Source organism: Ursus maritimus, unplaced genomic scaffold (assembly GCF_017311325.1).
Source record: "Ursus maritimus isolate PB19 unplaced genomic scaffold, ASM1731132v1 scaffold_21, whole genome shotgun sequence".
In the NCBI taxonomy this organism is placed as follows: domain Eukaryota; kingdom Metazoa; phylum Chordata; class Mammalia; order Carnivora; family Ursidae; genus Ursus; species Ursus maritimus.
The window spans coordinates 14,142,883-14,166,571 of NW_024424564.1; the positions used below are offsets into that span (position 1 = coordinate 14,142,883).

Here is a 23,689-nt window from a genome sequence, read left to right on the forward strand (position 1 = left end):
GTATGGAAATGTGGAAAAAGAAGAGAAATTAACACTTGAGATAATATTTTACCTAGTTTACATATCCCTCACTCTCCTTGCACTCTTGACTTTGTTATATTTCTTTTTTTTTAAAGATTTTATTTATTTATGAGAGAGACAGAGAGCACAGAAGCAGGAGGAGGGGCAGACGGAGAGGGAGAAGCAGACTCCCTGCTGAGCGGGGAGCGCAACGCAGGGCTGGGTCCCAGGACCCCTGGGATCATGACCTGAGCCAAAGGCAGACGCTTAACTGACTGAGCCACACAGGCACCCCCCAATTTTGATAAATTTCTTAAATTGCTTTTTCAGAATTAAACAAATTTCAGATATTACCACCCAATGATAGCGTTTGTAATCTCTGGGTTAATCTATCACTAAGATGATGTAATCTATTTATATTAATATAAATATTTTATAATACTTCTGAGCAACACTAATATATTTTACCCTAAAAAAAAAAAATGAACCTGAAGTCATAAATCTAAGCTTTAGCTTTGATTCCCCTTTTAGGGTTTGCTTTTGGCAGGCTAATTTTCTTCTTCGAATGTGGGTTTTCTTATCTTTAAAATGGATAGAGGCCTATGCTGTGAGAAGTATACCAAATTAAAATACTAACATTAAATTAAAGGAGACAATGTACAGAAAGCAACTAACTTAGTGTCTGAAATGAATTGCTCAAAAATTAATCATTCCACCTTGTCAATAAAAATAAGTATAAATACGTCTACATTTTTGACCATTCTGGATCCGAGGTCTTCAGATCATTATTACCACCGTCCAGTACGTTTATATAATGCCATGAATGCACAAGTGCGAAGAAATACGGGTAAGTATGTACAAATTATAGACTTATATAGATCTTTTAGTAGTAAAACTTTGATGCAAACTAACTTTTAAAAACTCTTGTCAATGTTTTCTAAAACTAATTTAGAAAAAAAGAAAAATTTCAAAACAAATTAAAAGCCTGTTAACAGTTTCACAGAATTGTATTACAGTGCTTCCATTACTATATACACACATATACTTCTCATGACTCATACATAAGTTCTTCATAGCATATAAATAAGCATAAACATGTGTACATATTAAATACATGAACTATCTAAACACACATACGCATATACACATATAATGAAAGTCTGAGTCTATCAACAAAAATGTAAATCAGGGAGAGAGCCTTTGCTTTATAAGAAAATTCAAAATGTTATTTCTTTAACCCATAATTTCCTTTAAAATTATTTTATATACAACTCCTTAGGGCAAGTCTTACATAAAATGAGTTAAATACCTAATAATATTTCTCAAGTGCTAAAATGAATGAGATGAGTTTTATTTATGGTAAAAAGAGTAGGAAGGAACAAACTTTGGCCTATACACTAAGCTTTGACTTAAAAAATAATTGGCAGAAACTCCATAAGAAATTAAAAATGTCAGAATTATTTTTCTCCTGAAACTTTTTTTCCTTTTCGAATGAGTAAATACTGATGTATTCTCTTCAATGGGTACATATGGAATTAATTCAAACCTCATATTTCAGGGTGAAGTAAAGCCTTTCAGTGGTGTTCCCACTGCAACACCCCATAGATTAAGGAAAAAACAACTTCACTCGGGACCTGCTGAGATGCTGTTTTAACCCCATAGCTCATGATGCGTTTCTCCTGTCCTGGCAAACAGGTGGTGGTGTTCCTTTGTCTATAGCGTATAGCTTGTTTTGAAAAGCAGCCATGTATTGGCTGTGCTGACCCCCTGCCATAGAGAATTCCACAGGCAGGAGCTCCATGCTCTGAAAAGCGGTATTCAACTAGAGGGGTTCATGAAGAAAGTGAAAGCCTCTCAAATTAATTTCTCAAAATGCCCTAAGCCCCAGCCATCTCCCTTCCGATCTTCTTTGCAGCTGCTTAGCACTTCTGGACTAGTTGAGCCTGGGTGAGTTGGCTGCCTCCCCCTATGGCAATATTTCCTTTTCAAAGGGCAGTTGCCATGGTTGTATAATTTTGTGCAGGGAGTGGGAGCCTTTGTGATTGACCAAGCTGTGCTGAAAGATAACAAGCACAAAAACTACAAGTTGAAGCTGAGGAAAACTTTATCAAACTCTCAGTTGAAAGTTGGAAAAAAAGAGTGCTTTCCACAATGAAAATGTGTTGCATTTTTAAATCATCTAACTGCAAGGGGCTCACTACACTTAAAAGCTTTTATTAAATTTGGTCAGAACTCTCCGTCTCCTAGTGAGCATGTGGAGAACAGAAGAACTGTAGACGGATAGAATTAGCACAAAGTAGAGAGAGGAGGAAACTAAAACTCTTGACTCATTTACTGTCACATCTTAGATCATGTCAATGGTTGGTACTTCCCACAGCCCCCTTTTGCTCTCGGTTGATGCCCTGTCATTCATCCTGACATTCTTATTACTATCTGCTATCCTTTGCATCAGGCAATTAGCTCTTTCCACGTAGAACTTCCTCTCTTGAAAGACTTGGAACAAAGTTTTGGATCCAAATCTCCTATGGTATTCTTGCTAATAAAATAGTGAAATACACACTAGATAAGATAGCACTGGGATAGATTTAAAAATAGCAGAAGAACTGTATTCAAAGAATGTTTATCATCAATAAGACCTACAAATACTGAGCTACATACTGTATGTCGAGAACTATGCTGGGTACATTTGCCTACCTTATGCCAATTAATTCTTTTGACAGGCATGCTACTTGAAATCAATTTCTTTTTTTCTTTCTTTCTTTCTTTCTTTCTTTCTTTCTTTCTTTCTTTCTTTTTACTAAAATAACTCCAACAATTTTGTTCAAGTTTCTACTGTTTCCATCTAAAATTCCAGAATCAGCAGGCTCTGTCACATCTAGTCATGGTCATGTGTACAGTTCTGGTCAATGTGATGAGAGTCTCTTGGGAAAGTTTCCCTTTCAGAAATTTAACTTTAGAAATAACAAAGGCAAATCCCTGGGAAGATCAAATTTTGCTTTTTGTCCTTAGCTGTTCCCTTACTCATTTTTCCCATCTAGGACAACAGTTTATACCAGGAGGAGGAACAGCAGTCATCTTTGATGAAATCATACAATATGGAACTGGAGTGGAAAGATAAACTAGGCCTGAATTGCAGATGATGTTTTGGGCAGTTCCACCAGCCTTGAACTCTATCTCCAGCATTTTTATTCCCTAAAAAATATAATCTTATTTAAGCCATTTTTTGTCAAGCTTTCTGCTACTCCCAGTGTAATGTAAGGCACACATCAAAACAACTCTCTGAGCTATGTAGTAATATCCCACAGCTAGGAGGTAGGAAAGGGAGCTAGGATTTGAAGCTCCTTTTATAACTCTAAATCCCATTCTCTTTTTGCTCACTTATTATAGTCCTACATAGCTTAACATTTTTTTGTTAGTGACTTAAATGCAGAGAGAAGAGTAAGTCATCAGATTTGCAGTTTCCCAAAGCTTGAATGATAGCTAACGTACCAGTCTAAGACTGCAGTTGTCTTGACATATTGGATTTTCTGTGCCAAGCTTTTTACCATTGGTTGAATTTATATTCAAGTAATTCATGGTTTGATAAGTCTATTAGACTCTAAGTGGAGATATTGAGTAAGTAGTTGGATATAGTAGTCTGAAATTCGGACGAAAGATCTGTACGGAGAATATAAATTTATTCATCAATGATATATAGATAGTATATTAAACCATGAGACTGGGTGAGATCACAAAGAAAAGAGGGAAAATAGAAAAGGAAATTGGATTAGTGACTGAAGCCTGGACTTCTACAGTAATGTTGTTGATAAAAGTAAAGTATACGGGGAAGGAACAATCAGTAACAATCTAGAATATAGTGTCCAGAAAAATAAGAGATGAAACTAAATGATCTATGGTTATTTGTCAAGTAAAGTACAAGAAATAAGTTGACCATTGGTTTTAACCTATGAAGAATTTTGGCAGGGTGACTATCCATCCTCATGTGCTTGTGGCACTCCCAATGCCAATTTGTACCTGTTGTCTTGGTTAATTTATAATGTTTCTTTTATTCTTAAGTGTCATCATTTCAAAAAAAATTATGCAATCATCTTAATCATTGGTGATCTTAACAAGGGCAGTTTCAGGGGAATTCTGTGAGCAAAAATCTGATCTGTAAGAACAAAGGAAGAAAGTTTAGTGGAAGGATAAGTATTAGAGATCATTCTCCAAAGATCTCTTGCATTTCTTTGCTTTGTGGGCGAGGCATTGATTGCCCTGTGTTCTGGACTACTACTTCAAGGACATCTGTATAGTCAGCAGCCTTGGAAGAGAGAGAGAGAAACTTTCTTCTTAGCAAAGGGTAGGTTTGCTTCCAGGAGAAGAAAGATAGTGTATTCCTTTGGAGCAAAGGGCAAGTATATTTACTGTCCTTTATAACAATTTGTGTTCCCTAATCTTAGAGTTCCTTTCCTGTAATGTACCACACTGCATGTTCAGGTTTCTATGGCCTTCTTCATGTTGCCTGTGGGATTTGGGAGTTGGAGAAATACAGTGAAGTTGCTGATAGTCTGGATTTGCCATTGCTGTTAGTAATCACCTGTTTTACATCTCTGATCCAAGAATCCTAATGTCTCCTACCACTTTCCATGAAACACGTGGACCCACTTGTTTGCTGGGAAGTAGGGGAAAACATCAGCCTTTCCTGATTCTTGAAAATCAGAACTTAGAAAGCCTAGAATAATAAATACTACAAATACAGACTCACATTTTTATTATGTTTTTCACTACATATAAGACTTAGGCTTTTATGTGATTAAATCAACCAATCTAATATTTGATACCTTATGGGTTGCATGGCTTGCTTAGAAAGATTTTATTTGCCCTCTTAAAGATGAATAAAAGACTGTATTTTATTTTCTTCTAGTCCTTATCTTTTATAGTTATTTTTTAAAGGTCAGTTATTGAATTCACATAAAATATGTTGTTGTTTTTGTATGAAATAAGATTTTCCCCTGAAATGATAATTACCTCAGTACCATTAAAGACCATCTTAATGGACTCTATTTAAAATGTCTTTTTATAATATGCTAAATCTCTATTATGGAAAGGTTTATGTTATGGACTCTTCATATTTATACATATATATTTATGCACGTATGCATACGTAAATATATTTATTTACTCTTTTCTTTCAACACATGTTTAATTAGTGCCTACTTATGTGCTACACACAGTGGTATGAATTATTCCATAGCAGTTAGCAAAACAGACCTAGTTTCTGCTCCTATGGAAACTGGCACCTCACTGGGAAAATAAATACTAAAAAGGTAATCCAATGGAGCCCCTGGGTGGTTAAGTCAGTTAAGGGTCTGCCTTCAGCTCAAGTCATGATCCCAGGGTTCTGGGATTGAGCCCTGCGTCTGACTCTCTGCTCAGCGGGGAGTCTGCTTCTCCCTCTCCCTCTGCTTGCCGCTCCCCCTGCTTGCGCTCTCTCCCCATCAAATAAATAAAATCTTTTTTTAAAAAAGGTAATCACATAAATACATAATTTAGAAAGGATGGTAAGTGTTATGAAGGAAATAAAAAAGATGCTTTGCTGGAATATTGAGGCAGGAGGGAGACCTACACACATAGAACTCCCCGGAGGAGGATATCATTTAAGCCTATACCCAGAGTATAAGAATTGAGAATTACAAAGAGTGGGTGGAAGAGTGTTCTAAATTGATGGAACAGCATGCCATAGATAAAAGTTCTTTCAGAAAAGGGTCATGCAATGGTTTTTGCTCACCAACCAAGAAAATCTGCCATCTCAAACTTGATCTTTTGGTAAACTGAATTTAAGTCATCCAGTTATACTGTATAGCTATGGTGTGATTTATCTTCAAAAGTAAATGTTCACTTTCTTCTAGAGTTAAGATCAAATCATTGTGGGGCGCCCGGGTGGCACAGCGGTTAAGCGTCTGCCTTCAGCTCAGGGCGTGATCCCGTCGTTATGGGATCGAGCCCCACATCAGGCTCCTCTGCTATGAGCCTGCTTCTTCCTCTCCCACTCCCCCTGCTTGTATTCCCTCTCTCGCTGGCTGTCTCTATCTCTGTCAAATAAATAAATAAAATCTTTAAAAAAAAAAGATCAAATCATTGTATGTGTAGTAATGGTCACTGGGATTAACTCTCCAACATCTACTCTATTTGAAACAATTAATCTAATCCACTCTTCTTAGTAGGAATTGGTTTTAAGGATGGGTTTACATTTGAAAATCAGATGTGAAGAGGAGTGTTCTGTTTAAAAAAAAAAAAAAAAACCCAACTTCTAAGAAAGAGTCACAGAAATAGAAAGCTTATCTATGCTTAGGAGTCTGAATGGAACTTTTGTCCTCATGCAGATGCTTGCTCTCAGCTTGAGAATAAGTCAATATGTGGGAGAGCAGAACAATGAAAATTAGAGAATAGCAGCACCAGAGCCCTGACATATTGTGCCTGGAACCTGCCAAACTTCTGGGCTTATTTTTCAGTGCAGTAATGCATTTCCCATTAGTTAACTCATTTTTAATTGAGGCTTTCTGTTTTTGCAACTAAAAGCATTCTAATATTCGTAATTTATTTTTATTTTTAGATTTGACTTATTTATTTGTCAGAGAGAGCAAAAGTAGGGGGAGTGCCAGGCAGAGGGAGAAGCAGGCTCCCCACTGAACAGGGAGCCCCGTGGGATCATGACCTGAGCCAAAGGCAGATGCTTAATTGACTGAGCCACCCAGGCATCCCTACTTGTAACATTTTAAACTTAAGTCTGAGGCCAAAAAAGGGGGAGAGGATTCTCAAAGAAGAGTGGCTGATAGCTTCAAAACTCCCCAGCCCCCCTGGCCCAAATCAAACATGTTTATGTAACATTTCTTGAAATTACTCAGTAACAATGGTAGAATTGCAAAGTTTTTTGTCTAGCATGTCTCCATAGCCTTCATGAGATAATGAAATTTTATTCCTTATTTCTCCTTCTTCTTACATAAGCATAGCAAAGTGTGTTGGGTATTATACCCTTGAAGTCACACTCGTTCTCTGTCCTTTCCATACTTGCAAGTCGTGGGAATAAACTGATTTTTCTCCATAGAACTGCGACTCACGGTGGAGGTAGAGATCAAACTGCATTACATGTATTGAGTTTTTCTCTTGCCCCTGAACCTCTCCAGCTTCTGCCTTCTCCCGGTGTTTGCTGCTGGGTTAGGGTTATGCCATACAGATGTATTTTTTGGTAACCAGATCAATGAGCAGAGTTGTGCGGACCATCTCTGGAATATGGAAGTATGTTTTTAATACTTTTCACAGTGATAAAATTTTACTTCTACAACCTAAGGGAAAGAGGCTGGGTTTAGAAAAAAAAAAGTGGGGTAGAAATGACTATATCTTCTATGTGGAACACATTCACCCCTCAGGGCCCAAGCCTTATTAGAGCCTCTCTTTGAACTTTTTTTTTTCCGGCCTTGCATATTGTGATTGTACTCCAAACCAGTTGCATCTTTAAAAAAGTTCAGTATTCCTGATTCTATTTTCCATTCCTCACTGGTGAACCTTTGAACTCTGAACTCTGAAGCTACAATGAAACCTTTTTATCAGCTATCCTGCATTGCCTTTTCAAATTTGAATTATCTAGAAAAGAATACCTTCCGTGTTGCTTTCATCGCCATTGTTAATTGCCTGGCCACTCACATATTGTAACACCGTCTTTACTGACACCTTGGTTGCTGCTTTTAAGCTGTGATTTTTTTAGACCTGATATTGAGCTTTTTTTCCTAGCGTTACTGTTTACCAGGAGAATAGATGTTTCCTTTTTCATGAGCCCTCTCTTTTTAGATTGTTTTTCTGCCCTGCAGAGTGATAGGGGTGTAGCGAGAATGCCTATTGTTAAAATGCATACTATAAAGCATTTTGATATTTCTTTTTTGTACTCAGAAGATGTACTGCTGAGATAATTTTAATCCATAACTGTTCTTTGGTGAAAATAATTGCTTGAGTAAAATTATGACAACTTTTTACCTGTACACTCACATTTTTCCATGGACTTCAGTTTTAATTCAATTAGCTAAAAACACAAATTCACCATCAATAGAATTCCTATACACAGGAACAACAACAAAAATAATCCCACAATTTATTTTGTTGCTTTCTAAGACATTTCTAGAAATTAAATATTACAGACAGCTGAGTGGCCAAATCAATTTTTTGATATATCACCGCCTTTATATTATGAAATTCCAAGTTGAAGACATAGAAGTGGTTAAACGAGCATCCAACTTGTCACTAACATGATCCACTGGAGTATTTGTTACCCAAGGAATTTAATTAGCGTGTCTGAAAGTTAAGGGGAATGAAAATAATTGGTGGCTGGCAGAAGATACCTTATATGTGGCAATTATTAATAGGTGTTAAGAATACATGGGATAGAAGTAATAAACAACTGAGTATTATTTTTTCTTCATTTAAATCATTATGTCTTGGTGTCTTCAAAAATTTAGAGATCTAGTAGAAACTCTCTATTTTACAAACGGAGAAAGACCCAGAGAGAAAAACATTTTCTCCTGGTAAGTGATTAGAATGAAAAGTAACATTGATTTTTCTTTTAATTGCAAATGTGCTAATGGACAAACAGCACAAAATCAAAGTCATTTTTAAAAATGAAGTAAAAGAATTTAAAAGTTAAAAAAGTCCCCATTCCTTTACTGAAATTTTTCTCCATCCTCTGTGAAATGGGATTATCATTAATGATATATGAATAATGAAACTAACGGTAGACCCCAAAATGTGGCAGCCCCAGGTAACAAAATTTGGGCAGGCTGTTGTTTAAATTATGTGATATTTGAATTATGTATCTCTTTTTTGCAGTTGATTTTGTTTTGAAAAAGGAAATTGAGAAAAGCCTTAAAAATCAGTTGCTAGCATCTTAAATTCTTATATGAAAGTCAGTATAACAATTGGCCTTGAACTGCACCCAAATATATTAATTTTGTTCATAAATCAGTTTAATCCCTTTCTATATTTTCCAGGAAGAGAAATTAAAAATTTCCCCTGGTTATTTTGTAATTTTTCCATTACTGGATATACAAGCTGTTAGGTCAAATAGATTATTTTCTAGAAACAAATTATTGGTGATCATTTAAAAATACTTGTGTATATGGATTGTGCTTTAACATCTTACTTCTGGAAATGCAGATGCAAAATGAGATCGTTGTGAAATGGCCCGAAGGACACAGTTCTGAGTGCTGTGTGAGCAAGATTCTCAGAGAAAAAGACACATGGAAGAACAGGAAAGTAAGAATGTAATGTTTTAAACATGTGGCACTTAAATCATTAATTTATGAGTTGAGTATGGTGTTCCTAGGATAAAAATGCTAAAAAGCAGCTTAAATATCCTCTCAGGAAGACATCATTGAACAGAGTGTCTGTCTCTATGTTTCTCTTATGTGTCCTACTTCAAGTCGAGATGAGGCTCGCTATGCTTGCTAATTGTCTACGCTTTTCCTTTTATATGTTTATGAGCCTTTTGTGATTTCTTGACTGAATTTCCCACTCATATCCTTTACTCATTTTAATGGGTTGTTGGGCTGATCCTTTTCTTCTTTATTGAAACATCATTAGAATATTTTATATGTATATATTCATATAAACATTAACATCATGCTGTCTAGTATTTAAAAAAAAAGATTGGGACTTTTATTTCTAGGAAAATGGTGGGCTCTATTATTGGGAGTTGTTCTGCTGAAAATATCAAAATAGTTAGATAATAGGCATTTTAAAATCATTTTAACTATAAAAGATCTAGCAAGACAATAAATCTACTTAAGGAAATTAGGAACCAGGAGAGGTAAGTAGAATCCTGAAGTCACTTTTGCACTAAAGATATTTACCAATCAACGGATAGGCAAAAATTCTGATTTAATGGCCCTGAGTGTTAGAGAGAACAGAAGTCAACATCTTGGGTCTTACAAAGTGGGAACTCCAAAAGGATACACTCCATATTAAGCTGAGATTCCTAAAAGATAAACCTTCAGAGTAAAGGATACAAAACTACTACCACCAGGAATTTTCAAGGAGCTTTTCAGAGCTTGACAGAGGAGGAGAAAATAGCTTCTAAGCAATTAAAATGAAAAGCTGTTCCGTCAATTTGCGGTTCCAAGCATATGTATATGCCATGGATAGAAGACTGAGGGGAGACTGCAGATCAGCGGAGAAAGTTTACACAATTCTGAGCTGGAATTGGCCCATTCCAACTTTTACATTTCACACAAGATTTGGATGGGAAAAAAAAATGGAGAATCAGTCCTATCCCTTTATACTCAAGAGGATAGAGGCACTGTTGTAACTCACCTATTGTTGTTGGTTTATTGCTATCTTACTGTTCAGTGTCAAGAAGAACCCAGGTATGCAGGTAGAATTATGTCCCCCAGAGAGAGATCTGTGAATTGACCTATTTGGAAATAGGTCTTTGCAAATAAAATCAAATTTGGTCACAACATACTAGATTAGAGTGGGTTCTATTCAATAATAGTGATGTCCTTATAAGATGTGAGGACAGAAAGACATGAAAACAGAGACACAGATGTGAGACAGCTTCAAGCCAAGAACACGAGGGAAGCTAAAAGAAACACGAAAAGAGGACTCTCCTAGAGCCTCCTGAAAGAGCATGTCCCTGCTGACACCTTGATTTTAATTCTTAGCCTCCAGAACTGTGAGATAATAAATTTCTGTTGTTTTAAGCCACTTAGTTTGTGGTCCTTTGTTAAAGCAGCTCTAGAAAATGAAAACACCAGGCCTACGAAGCTGGCTAGATTTTCTCTTTCGGCTTCTCCCATTCCCCATCAGCGGGTAGGTTTATCTGAGATGAAGGGTGCTAGCTTCTCCCGCAGAACAGCACATCAAAGCTGCAGACGTCTAAGTGGTCAGAGGCAGAAGAGGTTTTCAGTCTAACCTTGCATATTCCCGTTCAGCCTCATAGGTTCCAGTTTGTCCCTACTTTCCTCATTGTCTCTACTTTCCATTTTCTTTTCCTAACTGCGTACCTTGTAGACTTCAAACTTGAGCACCAGGCACAGAAAGAAGAGCCATCTATTATCTCTCAGGGGTTCTGCTGCTCTAAACGAACCCTGACTGGTAATACCCAAATCCAATATGTTTCTGTGAACTCATTTTGGTTAACTGTGCAAAAAACCATCCCATATTATTTCCCAAGAAGAGTTTGGTATTTTGTCTTTTTACATCATTTGTATATTATTACCTTTTATCTTATATTTTAGAAGTATACAGGGAATATTATAATATCATTTGAATTTTTAGTTAAATATATGCCTTGAAAACCCAACAAATGGTTGTACCTGTGAAAGACAATGGATGAAAAGGTCTTACCAATGTAACAATTAGAGCATTAGCAAATGCAATGGACATGAACAGAACCGATTCTGCTACTGAAAAACAGAGATATTGCTTATTTTTATGTAAAACGTTAACCATTTACAGTCAGCATCAGCTTTTACACAGAGAACGAGTCTGTGTGATAGCAAAGTTTTCACTAAATCAGTCAATTTTTTAATGAAATGGACTATTTCTATAAAAAAATCAACAAACACCGTTACTTGTCCGAATAGATGATTTAGTTGTTAAAAATAAACGGACAATTCTGTTTTAAAATACGTGTTTAGTATGGAGAGGTCCTGTTAACATTTCCAGGTACTTCCATCCATGGAGCACACCTCACACCTAAGGAGTCTGAAAGTCTGCCTTAGTATTTTTACACACACGGAAACATACACCTCCACACACAAACACACTCATGGAAGTTGATCATATGCATATATATTTGAAAAGGGGAATAGTACTATGAAAACTTTCTTTTGCTTCTTCTTTTTTCAGAAATGGAGCCTGAACTAAGAAGAGGAGCTAGGAAATGTTCTGATTAGAAATGTTCAAAGAAGAAAGAAGCATAAATCGGAGGATGTATTCTGACTATGAGGTTCCAATTATAAGTAGCAACGCTGCTTTAAAAACCACGACTCTATATTTTGCTCTACATACTAAAAGATAAAACATGAATCACAGTAAAAAAATTGATTTATGCATTCCATACAGAAGAGTCTATGTGTATATTATTACTTAGAAAATATTTGAATCTGATATTACTGCTGAGTGCTAAATGTAACTAACAGTGATACTAGCTAATTTTTATTGAATTTTATTATATCCTAGTCACTCGTACGCTAGGGATTTTGTGCATATTAGCTTGTACAATCTATGCACTATATCACCAGGAACATACTGTTGTTCTTTGCAATTTATGCTTGAATTCTGGATCTTCATACATTTAGCTAACTCTCCCAAGCAGTTAGGGAGCCAGCATTCATGTTTAGTTATTCACTCTCCCTCTAGAGGCTGTTTACCTGCTGTGCATGCTGCGCTGCCTCTTTACTGGTCAACTAGTAGATCGGTCACTCTGGATTATGACAGAGTAAGAGGAAATATCAATTACCTGCTAAACTGTCCACAATGCATATGTAGGGGAATTCCTTAAAACAGTATGTGTAACCGATAACAGTTAGTAATGATGAGGCAAGCATGCTCTAAAGAGGAGCTGGGAAATAGGATTTAAAAACCCAATGGTGGGAGCACCTGGGTGGCTCAGTTCGTTAGGCATCTGACTCTTCATCTTGGCTCAGGTTATGATCTCAGGGTTCTGAGATCAAGCGCCGCATTGGGCTCTGTGCTGGGTATGGAACCTGCTTAAAATTTTCTCCCTCTCCCTCTGCCCCTCCTCTAAAAACAAACAAACAAAAAAACCCACTAGTGACTGTGATTTCTGATATCCAGAACTGGAAGACAGAGTGGGCAAGCTGGACAACTGTGCAGGGCACTGAACTACAGGTAAAACAAAAATGTTACTGGACTCAATATAAAATCCTATAGTAAGGTTTCCACACATACTTCCTGAGGTAACAGGTAAAATGATTGTTGATCACACTTTGGCAGAGTAGACACTACTTAATTATAAATAAATAAATAAATAAATAAATAAGATGAAGGAACAAAATTTTTTTGACAGATTGAAAAAACTACATGCAGTCAAGTAAAAATAATAATATAATAATAATATAGTAAATTATTTATTTCATACTTCAGAAATTTGTATCAGTTGGCATTTGTGGAGAGAGGTAGTAAAATTTGTCCTCAATGGCTGGTACCGAATATTTATTAGTAATAGGTTTTATTTTTTAGTTTGGTCCAATATTGTCAGCTGTGCATGTTTTGCTTTTTTAAATGCATTAACTTCCTGTCACAATATATATGATCAACTTTTATAATTAAGCAATGGAGGCTTGCAAACATATCATCGATTTTGTAAAAAATCAAAGTTTAATAAATATACATGAAAGCTCTTTTATAAGTCATTATCTCAAATACTTTATAGTCAATTTTTTTAACCAACTTGATCTCCTAGGCCCTGAGAAGTCTATCAATACAAACACTTCTGTCACCTCCTCCTCATATTTCGAATATTTTTCTCTTATGTGTTTGGTATTTTTTAATTTGGAGACTATTTTACAACAGTTAAAATCTGTATAATAGTACCACAAAAGTAAGAATTTACCCACAGTGTTTTGTTTACTATTTCTAATTCAAATTCTCTTTTGGGGTTAGTATTAATAACCTTTTCTTCTTTTTCTAAGCTAGCATACCTAAGAAATCTTTGACCTTTTTACTTTTCTGTTGAATTTCTATTTAAACGTTTTGCATTTCAGTGATACATATTGTAACTTCGTCTCAAGATAGTGAGCTGAACACATACTTCATTCTTACCCTCCTGTATCAAACCTCTAGAAACACTATAACACTTAGATAACAAGAAAACAAACTTACCCAACAGACATAGGCTCTCTCACTGGACCAGAAGATATGACTAGTTCCTGAAAGTTAGACAACAAATAAAATTGAAGAGGTAAACCTCAGCCAGGACACAAACAAGAAATTACTATGGTGAATGATGCCTCGAGCTAGTAAGAGACTGTGGAGTGATTAACCACACTTTTTCTAAAACCTCCTACATTTTACTTTCACATGACATGTGCTAGGTATTAAGCGATGGGTTGTTTGCCTCAGCAGATCCTCAAAACAAAACAAACAAATGTAATTTTTTTTAAATTGGTATGATACAGTATTCACTAAAAGTGCCTGTGTTTAAGAAGAGACTCAAACATGCAAAAAGTTGATAATATACAAGTCAAACTCAGCGATCATAAAGCACTAATTACAAAAACTGAAAATATCCCTCAATTATGAAAAAAATTAAAAATCTGATTTATACTCCTAAGTAACTGGTTTACAGATAAAGTACAGATCATTAACTACTTAGCTCTATATGACCATGTCAACATTAGAAATAATGCCTACTATTTATTGTGTGCTTACAGTATATAGATGCCATTCTAAATGTGTCAGCTACAGGCAAATATTTAATCCCCCCCAAAACCCTCTGAGATTAGTACTATTATTAATCCCACTTAGAGACACAGGGAGTTTAAATAATGTACCAATTTTCACATACGTAATGTGTAGTAGAGCTAGGATGTGAAATCAAGCAGCTTAGCTCCAGCGTTCAAGTATGGAATCACTATGCTTTTACTTTCTCCACATTCCATGGGAGATACTGTATATAAAACTAAAGAATCAAAGTGACAGAGGAAAACACAGCCTTTAATATAATTATTAGAAAACAAGAAGAGTAGAAAGAAATAAACTAAACCCTCAATTCAAAAAGATAGTGAAAGAACAATGAAATACATTTCTGAACAGTGGAAGAAAAGGAATAAATTATAAAACTAGAAATTAATGAAATAACAAACAAGTAAATAAAAACGGCAGAACTGACGAATAAAGAGAAAAGCTGGTTCTTTGAAAAGATCAATAAGATAGACAAGCCTTTGGCAAATTTGATCAAAAGCTAACTAAAGAGAGGAGGCACAAAGGGGAAAAAAAACGTGGAATGAGAAAAAGAGGTCAGGAGTACAGGTCCAGAGGAGATTAAAATAACATTTCCAGAGAACCCTGTATACAACTTTATACCAAAAAATTTTTAAACTGAAACAATTTTGAAGAAAACTATATATTGCCAAAATTGACCCCGGAAAAAATAAGAAATCTGGCTAGAACAATAACCTTAGAAAAAACTAAAAATGGTTGTTAAAGATTTGCCCTCAGGTATTTTATGGGAAATTTCAAACAATATTTCGGGTGATAGATAATTCCAATCTCAGAGAAAGTATTTGAGGACTGAGAAAAAGACAGGAAGTTGCACTCTCTTTTATAATGATCACGTATGACATGAGGACAAAATTGGATGAAAATAGTATAAAGGAGAAAGCCAACTAACAGCTAGTTTTACTCCTGAGCATTATTGCAACAATTTAAATTATTAGCAAATCAAAATATTCCTGTTTTGGCTGTGTGTGTGTGTGTGTATGTGTGTGTGTGTGTGTAAGGTCACAGGAGGCTATGCATTCCCTAAGCTTTTTCTAGTGGCTCATTTCCTATGATAATATGGCCAAATCTCAGACAGCTGAAGATCTATTGATCTGAAATCATGGGCCATATCAGCTTGGGGAAGTATTTCTCCACCACAAATTGGATTACTGATTTTGATCTTTAAATACACCAATTTTCTGTTTTTATTTCTGACACTGTTTTCATGTCTTTAGTCTTTATGCGCTTGAGGAAATTATGTCTATTTTTTCCGTCCACATTACTTATTCCATTTTCTACAGCATCAATTATTATATTTACTGCTTCTATTACATATATTTCTTTGTTAACTTTTGTATTTACCTATTTCTTTCCTTATTTTATGTAGTTTTTAAATAAAACTGTAAATTAGCTACATAGCTTTTTATTTTAGTTGAATTGCCTTTATCATGTCAGCTTTCATACGCCCATTTATGGTTCTTAACTTTTAAGTCTACAGAGGATACAACTAGGTGCTTTCTTAAATTTATACCTTTTTTATTTAATGGTTATATATATATTATTTTTAATAAAAATAGGAGAAATATTTTTCTTTTTTAAAGATTTTATTTATTTATTTATTTGTCAGAGAGAGAGAGAAAGAGTACGAGGACAAGCAGGGGGAGTGGCAGGCAGAGGGAGGGGGAGAAGTAGGCTCTCCCGATGAGGGACCCGATCCCAGCGTCCTGGGATCATGATCTGAGCCTAAGGCAGATGCTTAACCAACTAAGCCACCCAGGCATCTCAGAGAAATATTCTTCTTAAATCTTACATACAACAACACAAATATAACTACTGACCTGAAAATTTCCAAGTTCAAAAGACATGCCTTGAGCAACTATGGACTACATGGCAGTCAATAAAATATTTAAAGGGTGAAAATTATTGTTGTTTTTGTAATTAAATTCCCTCACAAACCAAAACAAATACAAAATAAGAGGTATTTTTATAGTGATCAGATAATATAGTGCATGCATCCATAAAGTGTTTAACTGAAAAAAATTGTTTCATATAGATTATGCTTGAATGCAAATGTAGCTCTTTTGTAGAGCTAAATTGAAACAAACCAACAAACAAAAGCACATTTTCCAGCTCAACATGCTCTTCTGGACTCTACAAGGTCTGGATGAATTTGTAGCAAATATGTAAAATTGCCAAGTACACATTGCGCTGTCTTCTCTCAGGTCAAAAAAAAAAAAAAAAAAAAAGGCACAAGCCGCATTTGACTTTGACCACTAGAGATTACAATATTACATTGTAATTCATGAGCAAGCAGACCAGTATATGTTATTAACATTTAAGCCACACCTCACACACACGTGTGCGTAGTCACATTAATTAAATGGTGGAAATTAAAAATGGAAGTGCCTTCAGGTTAACATGAACTTTAGAATAGACTAGCATGCAGAAAACGGAAAGGTAAACAGGAAACAAAGTTTAAGATAAATAACGCATCCAAGTGTCAAGTAGATAAACGTTTAGGAGATACGCAAGACCCATGATTAGTATAGCCATGGAACGTTTGTGCGGCAGGGTGTTCCCCCATGAGCCACTGCGTCTCTTTTGCTGACTTGGTATGTGGAAGATTTCCCGATACAAACGATGGTTGCTCCAGTACACAGGCCTTGTAATAATATTCATCATGCTTAGGATTTACTTTCTATATCATAATCTATATTAGGTGTTCTGAAATGTCAGTATTTGTGTCAGGGATTTTACTCAGCTCTCTTGAGTATTCTATCCAAAATAATACCCTCTTCATTCCTCTCTTCCTCCTCCCCTTTCTTCCTTCCACCCTGCCTCCTCCTGTATTTTGGGTATATGTGCAAACATGTGTCAAGTACACTTTCTCTTAATTGTAATGCATTTGGGATCAATTAGGGCAATACACGTTTTCATATTATTATAGCTCTTGCTCACTTTCCTTAAATGCTTGATAACGGGGATGCAAATATATATTTTTAAAATCTGTAAAAGTGGCTTTACATATGTCCTCTGTCTCTGATAAATACGGAATATCCACACGATCTTCCTTCATCAAAACAGTAAGCTATTTGTTCCTATTTTTTAAAGCATTGCACAAAACCTGACAAATCAGTTGAAAGCCTTCTTTCCTATGATCCTAAATATCATAAACCCTGACATATAAAAACATATTTATACATACATTTAAAATAGATAGTCAAATTTTTACATAAACAGATTCTTTCCACATATTCTGGACTAAATGTAACCTAGTTATTTAGATTTTATAAGTAATATAGCTACATTACACATTTTAAACAATTAAGAATTAATGTTTAATGTTTATTATGTGAATTTTAAACCTTCTCTTCTAAATTAATGTACTCCAGTATATGAATGTATCAGTGCTACTGTTCTAGGTTGTAAAATTATCTCCATTGCCTTTTTATTATTGCAATTTCCAGGTCCCCACAGACGACTAAACCAGTTCATAATATTTGGCTGTGAAACCTGTTTGAAGCTGAAGAAAACAGCATCTGTTATTAAGGCTTGTTTCTGTTTTGGAACATCATCAGAAAGCTGATATCTTTTTCTAGAGGAAACTGAGAGGATCAATGTTCTCTTGAACAATGTCATCTGGTAACATTAGGCATTGTTTTTATGATTTTGGTTCTCATTTAAAAACCAAGCGAAGGTAAATTTTCTAAATCCTCAGGCTCTCTGATGAATGCAATGTTTCCTCATTTTCTGGGGACTTTTTTTTCACAGCAACCCATTATCACTAAATTTGTAAGTTAGAAATTTAGATGTCCAAGGTATTTCTTCTAAACGATCATAATAATCAGAGTTTTGCCTGCAAAGTCCTGCTGACAGTCACCTGCTCTAATCTCTTGATGACATGACTCTCTCTCTATTTGCCTTACCATCACCTGTTCAGGTTTTGAACAAATAACAGCAAATTCTTCATCTTTAGGTTTGCAGGTTGAATGTTTACATCACCGTGTGGGAAACCCTGGGAATCTGGAAAGTTGTCTTCTATTTTAATTATTTCTGTGATAATCCCCCCCCCTTTTTTCCCCCTCTACATGTGGACCTTAAGATTCTTTAAGTACATTTCTTATAAGTGACTTCTGGAGAAGTTTTCCTATCCAGGTCAGTTCATGCCTAATCAAGACATGCTTGTTTACAAAAAATGCAATAGTGAAATCATGAAGAAGTTTGAATCTTTTCTAAAACTCCCTTCTTTTTGAATCAAATCTATGGCGCATCACAGGTATTTTCCAAGTTCTTCCCCTTGTGCATCATCGCTCATCTCGAGGGTACGGCTGATCATGTTGGCCAACTTTTTTTCGGTTTTCTGCAGTTCTTTCACTTTCTTCAAGTTCGTACTGTGTCAATTGCTTATTCCCACAGTCAGATATCAGAGGTCAACAGCATACAGTACCTTTTCTCTATGCCTTCATGAAGCCAGGGGAGCAGATGAGGTGCCTAAGTCAAGTGGCAAGGATTGCCCACACCTTTTGATTCCCTATCGGACTAAACTGAGGTATATGTAACAATATTTAAATGAGGTTCCTAGGTCCTTCGATTTTAGTTCTACCAAGAGATATTTCCATGCATGTAAGTTAGAAGTACACTGTTATCAAGTAAAGTAAGACATTGACCAAGGCCCCCAAAACCTTTCATAGCCTTTCAATTTGAATGGACTTGTTGGCCACGCCCACCTATGCCCTGACTTTCTAACATTTCTTTTGTCTCCCTTTATAGAGCCACTGGATATTATCACCACATTGTTGAAGGACGGCACTTAAAAACAAAGCATATTATCCCGGGTAATCTTGATAACACTTCTGTAACAGATACAGGAATTAAGGGAATACAGACTTTTCCTCTCTTTTTCCCTGAGATGGCCTCAGCCTTCTCACGAAGCTTTGTTTCCAACTATTATCTCAAAGCTTTGACCCCAACTTGTTATGCAGAGTTATTCTGCTTTCCTCAGAGAGCATCACGGATCATTCCTCTATCATAATGCAAGAGACAGAAAGTGGCACGGACCTCTGTGCCTATCTCTCGCAGGAGTATTTCTTTGCTGTTTTGCTTCAGGCTCTGGGGCGGAGGCTCAAACATGTACCATCCAATACCAGACACTGTGCACAAAGTTCTGAGACACGAACTCAGAGCACTCGCAGTGACAAAGACATAAATAATGGCCCACTCTGTTCTCACACCACTCCTCTCCCTGCCCCACACCAGAGCGCAAACATCCTTCCTCCTTTCTCTGCTTCTGTCTCCTTTACTTGCCCTAGCTAGAGGTCACACCACGGATATTCTGTTCAGACTACATTTTGGCTTTTTTTTTTTTTTTTTTGCTAGTATTTTGAGGGCAAACTCTTATCACAGGATTCAAGTTCTTTTCTTATATTTCTTTTCCTTTCTTCTCCCTGTTGTTACTCTTTATTCTTCTCCACACAAGAGACATCTATTTGGTCTATTGGTAGCCACTGAATGAGATCAGTGGATTCTCATTATCAAGCTGCCCATCCCACCCCGCTGACCTCCACCACCATCATCTGTCTGGATGCTGTTGAAAGCCTGTAAGATTTTCATCAGGAGAGAATTGTTGATGTGCACAGACCTTAAGCAAATTTCTCAGGTTAGGTCATTTATCAGATTTTTCTGTGTTGGGCAAAGAGGAAAAATTTTGCTCTCAGAAATGATTTGTGCAGCAGTGTGACAGAAAGTGACCCTTGTCCAGTCTGGAGTAGTTTGGAGTACCTGCCACATCAGACGGAGCATAGATGGCCATAACTCCAAGTGCTCCCCTGGCTTTTGTATTTCTACCCTTCCTACTGCTGAGATCACAGCTCAGGTTATAACGCACCATCATCTGGTAATTTCTGCCGTTGGCCATGTTGCCCTATTGGGAAGTGTAACTGAAGGAGTGTAGAGGAAAAGTTAGTGATCAACTAATGGCCTTATGTAGCTAGTCCGAACAGAGCAACATAGATACTGTGCTACAGAGTTTGAAGGATCTTTCAAGTGAAGTACCTGGGTTTTTAAAACAGCAGAATTCAGTGGGGGTTAGTGCAGTAACTTCTCAAGTCTTACTGTCCTGCTGTTTTATGTCCGTCCATAACATGTTTTTGCTAGTGGAAATTCCTCTTGGGTTTTACCGTATTTGACAAACACTGCTAGTTTTGAATTCTATCACCACTTTACGTGTTTTCTGAAATTCTTCTCTGTTCAACACCTGCAGAATTTATTTCTCTCCGTGCGTTTATAACGATTATGGAAGCACTGGTATAGCACTTACCAGATTGTGTTATGTTTTTTCTTAAATATTGTAAAAAGAAAAAATGCTCTTGTGGTAATAGTTGCTTGATTGAGATGCATATGGATTTACTGAATCTGATTATGCATCCAGAAAAGCTAGGGGTTCTCCACCTCGTGACCAGCCCATCATGCTTTCTTAACACTATTGATTGCTTTGACTTGGCACCAATTGACCTAGCTTGTCATCATGGTCAACATCAGCATCTTTTACATTCATTGCACAATTGTAAGTTGTAAATGTAAGAATTGGTCATTACCGTGGAGGGTCTTAATTACAATAAAAAGATCATAAAGCAGAAGGTTATACATAGTAATGTGAGGTGTGCCTTTAATAACAGTCTGGGGACTCCTTGTTGTCATTAATTGTATCTTAGTTACCCTCTTATTAGCAGACTACACTAAAGATTGTGGCCCAAGGAAAGTAATTTTTAACGGTTCAGTTAATGGAAATTGAAATATTAAGTACAAATATTTTGTCAAGAAATAGAATTTACCACTGAGAGAAGTGCCTGAATGATTGTAGAATCTTCTTTAATTTATAAATTTATTTATTCAATAAAAATATTTGTGTCTGCTATATACTAGGCAAGGAGATTTTTTTTTTTTTCCAAAAAGTCTATTTCACACTTTGGAGATTAAAAAATTACTGGATAGAATTATTTGAATGTTACTAAGCAGAATCGTTAAAAAACATGGAGGTCATTAAAGTATTTGGAAACTAAAATAATTCATTTGTCTGGGCATCAATAGAATTTTATACTTTCTCTTGCCAAGTGGTGTGCACAAGTTAGACATCAACTAGTTCTGCTCTTTTGCTGAACTCACGATTTACTTTGTAATCCATTATAACCCAGATATACAGAAAAAATTGAAAACAATGATAAACATTATGAAAGTTAGGGTTCTTCTTATGAACTCTATTTAAGGTGTCTTGTTACTTTGCCAGTATTTTTTTCTGTTTATATTTTTGCCATTCCTTCTGTTCTCAGTCAGGTTGACCAGGCAGAAGATTGTCCAGGCATGGGGCATTTAAGAGCAGTTCGAGGCTGCCTGCACTATTCTCACATGTCCTTGAAGGGAAATCTTCCATCGAAAGGTGAAGGAGATTTATGCATTCCTTCTGCCAATCGTAACTATGGATTGAGACAGATTACGACTATAGTCTTCTTATATTTATAATCTCCGTGAACTCTGAAAGGATGATGCTGAGGTGCAGAGTGAACTTGAACTGGAAATTTGGCTTTTCCAACTAGCTTCAAATATCTCTGTTAAAGATAGAAATAAACGATAAAAGCATAGTTATCATTTTGTCAATAACATTGGCCACAGACCAAAGGTAAAAGTGTAATTCCTGCTAAACTCATTTCAGAGGCTGCTATTTACCATCAAGATAAGGTGATGATAAATTCATTAAAATGGGAAGTTTTCTCTTTGATCCAAGTAGATTTCCACAGGGAAATGACTCAAATGGAAAAATATATATTGACAGATTCCTTCCAATCCTAGTATTCAGGCTCCTAAAGCTATTATGTCAAATAGGAGGAGGCATTTTGGTAGATATAAAGTTCATAAGGCTGTCAAATTGGTTCCCCACATCTGAGAAATCTGTATGCATTTTAATAGAAAGTTAATATATTAAGACATTCCAATTTTTTCTTTCCAGGAAGTTGGATTAAAAGAAGGAAGGAATACATTATTTTTAATATATCAGGTAGCACAGAAATTAAACCTTTGATGTTACAGAAAAATGTTATAAAGTTTTATACCAAGAGGAGTATCTGAATATGAGAATATATAATAATTCAGAATTTATTTCACCAATGGAATCATTGTGCAGCGTATCTCTGTATTGGTTTATGTATAATGTATAAAGCAAGCTTTGACTCTTTTAAAGGTAGAAAATACTGAAAGAGAAACTCTAAAATTTTGTCTGCAGTTCTGTTGGACTCTTAGATAGTAGATATGTGGTCATGAAGTTCTAAACTCTGTTTTTTCTTTTTTTTTTAATATATATACCGAAAAATACATTTAAAAGTGTGCCCTTTGGCATAGCCAACATGGTAATTAATACATGTTTTCCAGAACTGTTTCTATTTATCAAAACTTCGTGGACCCTTTTGAAATTGCTACCTGAGATTTTGAGTAACATAAGATTGTCAGTATCCTGGTTTATTTACCTAAGTTATACTAAAAAATATTTGGCTATTTTTTAAAAAGCCTTTGCTAAAAGAGTAGATTTTAGATGCTCTCACCACATGCGCACACACACACACACACACACACACACACACGATCACTATGAAAAAGAAATCTATGGGAATCTAAATGCCCAAATCATGATTTTGATGACATCTGGTAGAGTCTGGGAATTAAAGAGGTTTCTAGTCTGCAATGAGTATATAGATGTTTCTTATCTTATTCTCCATTTTTCCCGTATGCCTAAAATGTTTCATAATTAACAAGTGATACAGATAAAAACAAAAAAGAAATCCATTCTATAAAGAGAAACTAGAAGTCTGAGGATATGCAAAACAAACACTTTATTCTCAAAGAGTTTCAAAAGGGTTTTGAGCAAAAACATTATTGTAAGAATTTCCCTCCTGATTTAACAATTTCTAACATTAAATTGTATAGATTTTCAGGTTTATGTGCTAAAACATCATTGATATTTCTTTACAGTTGAATCACGTGGGGTTTTTTTCTTTGTTGTTGTTGCATGGGAATTCTTGAACGAATGCTAATATTACATTAATTTTTTTTGTATTTCAGATGCATACATGGTAGTTACAACATGATATACTTGAGGCCTTTGAGTCCAGTTACTCTATGTACACACTTTGCTTCAGCTTATTGTCCTCTCTCCCACCCTCAGTCAAGCGTC

The 23,689-nt window shown here is 35.7% G+C and overlaps 1 long non-coding RNA gene across 1 annotated transcript in view; it reads left to right on the top strand.

Annotated features, from left to right (window-relative positions):
* LOC103656893 overlaps positions 1-11,980 on the top strand; it is a 40,398-nt gene extending 28,418 nt beyond the window's left edge. Inside the window, exons 2-3 of the long non-coding RNA XR_566731.2 lie at positions 9,181-9,279; positions 11,875-11,980. This is a non-coding gene — a long non-coding RNA (uncharacterized LOC103656893). The remainder of the gene's footprint in view (positions 1-9,180; positions 9,280-11,874) is intronic.
* The last annotated feature ends 11,709 nt before the right edge of the window (positions 11,981-23,689 follow it).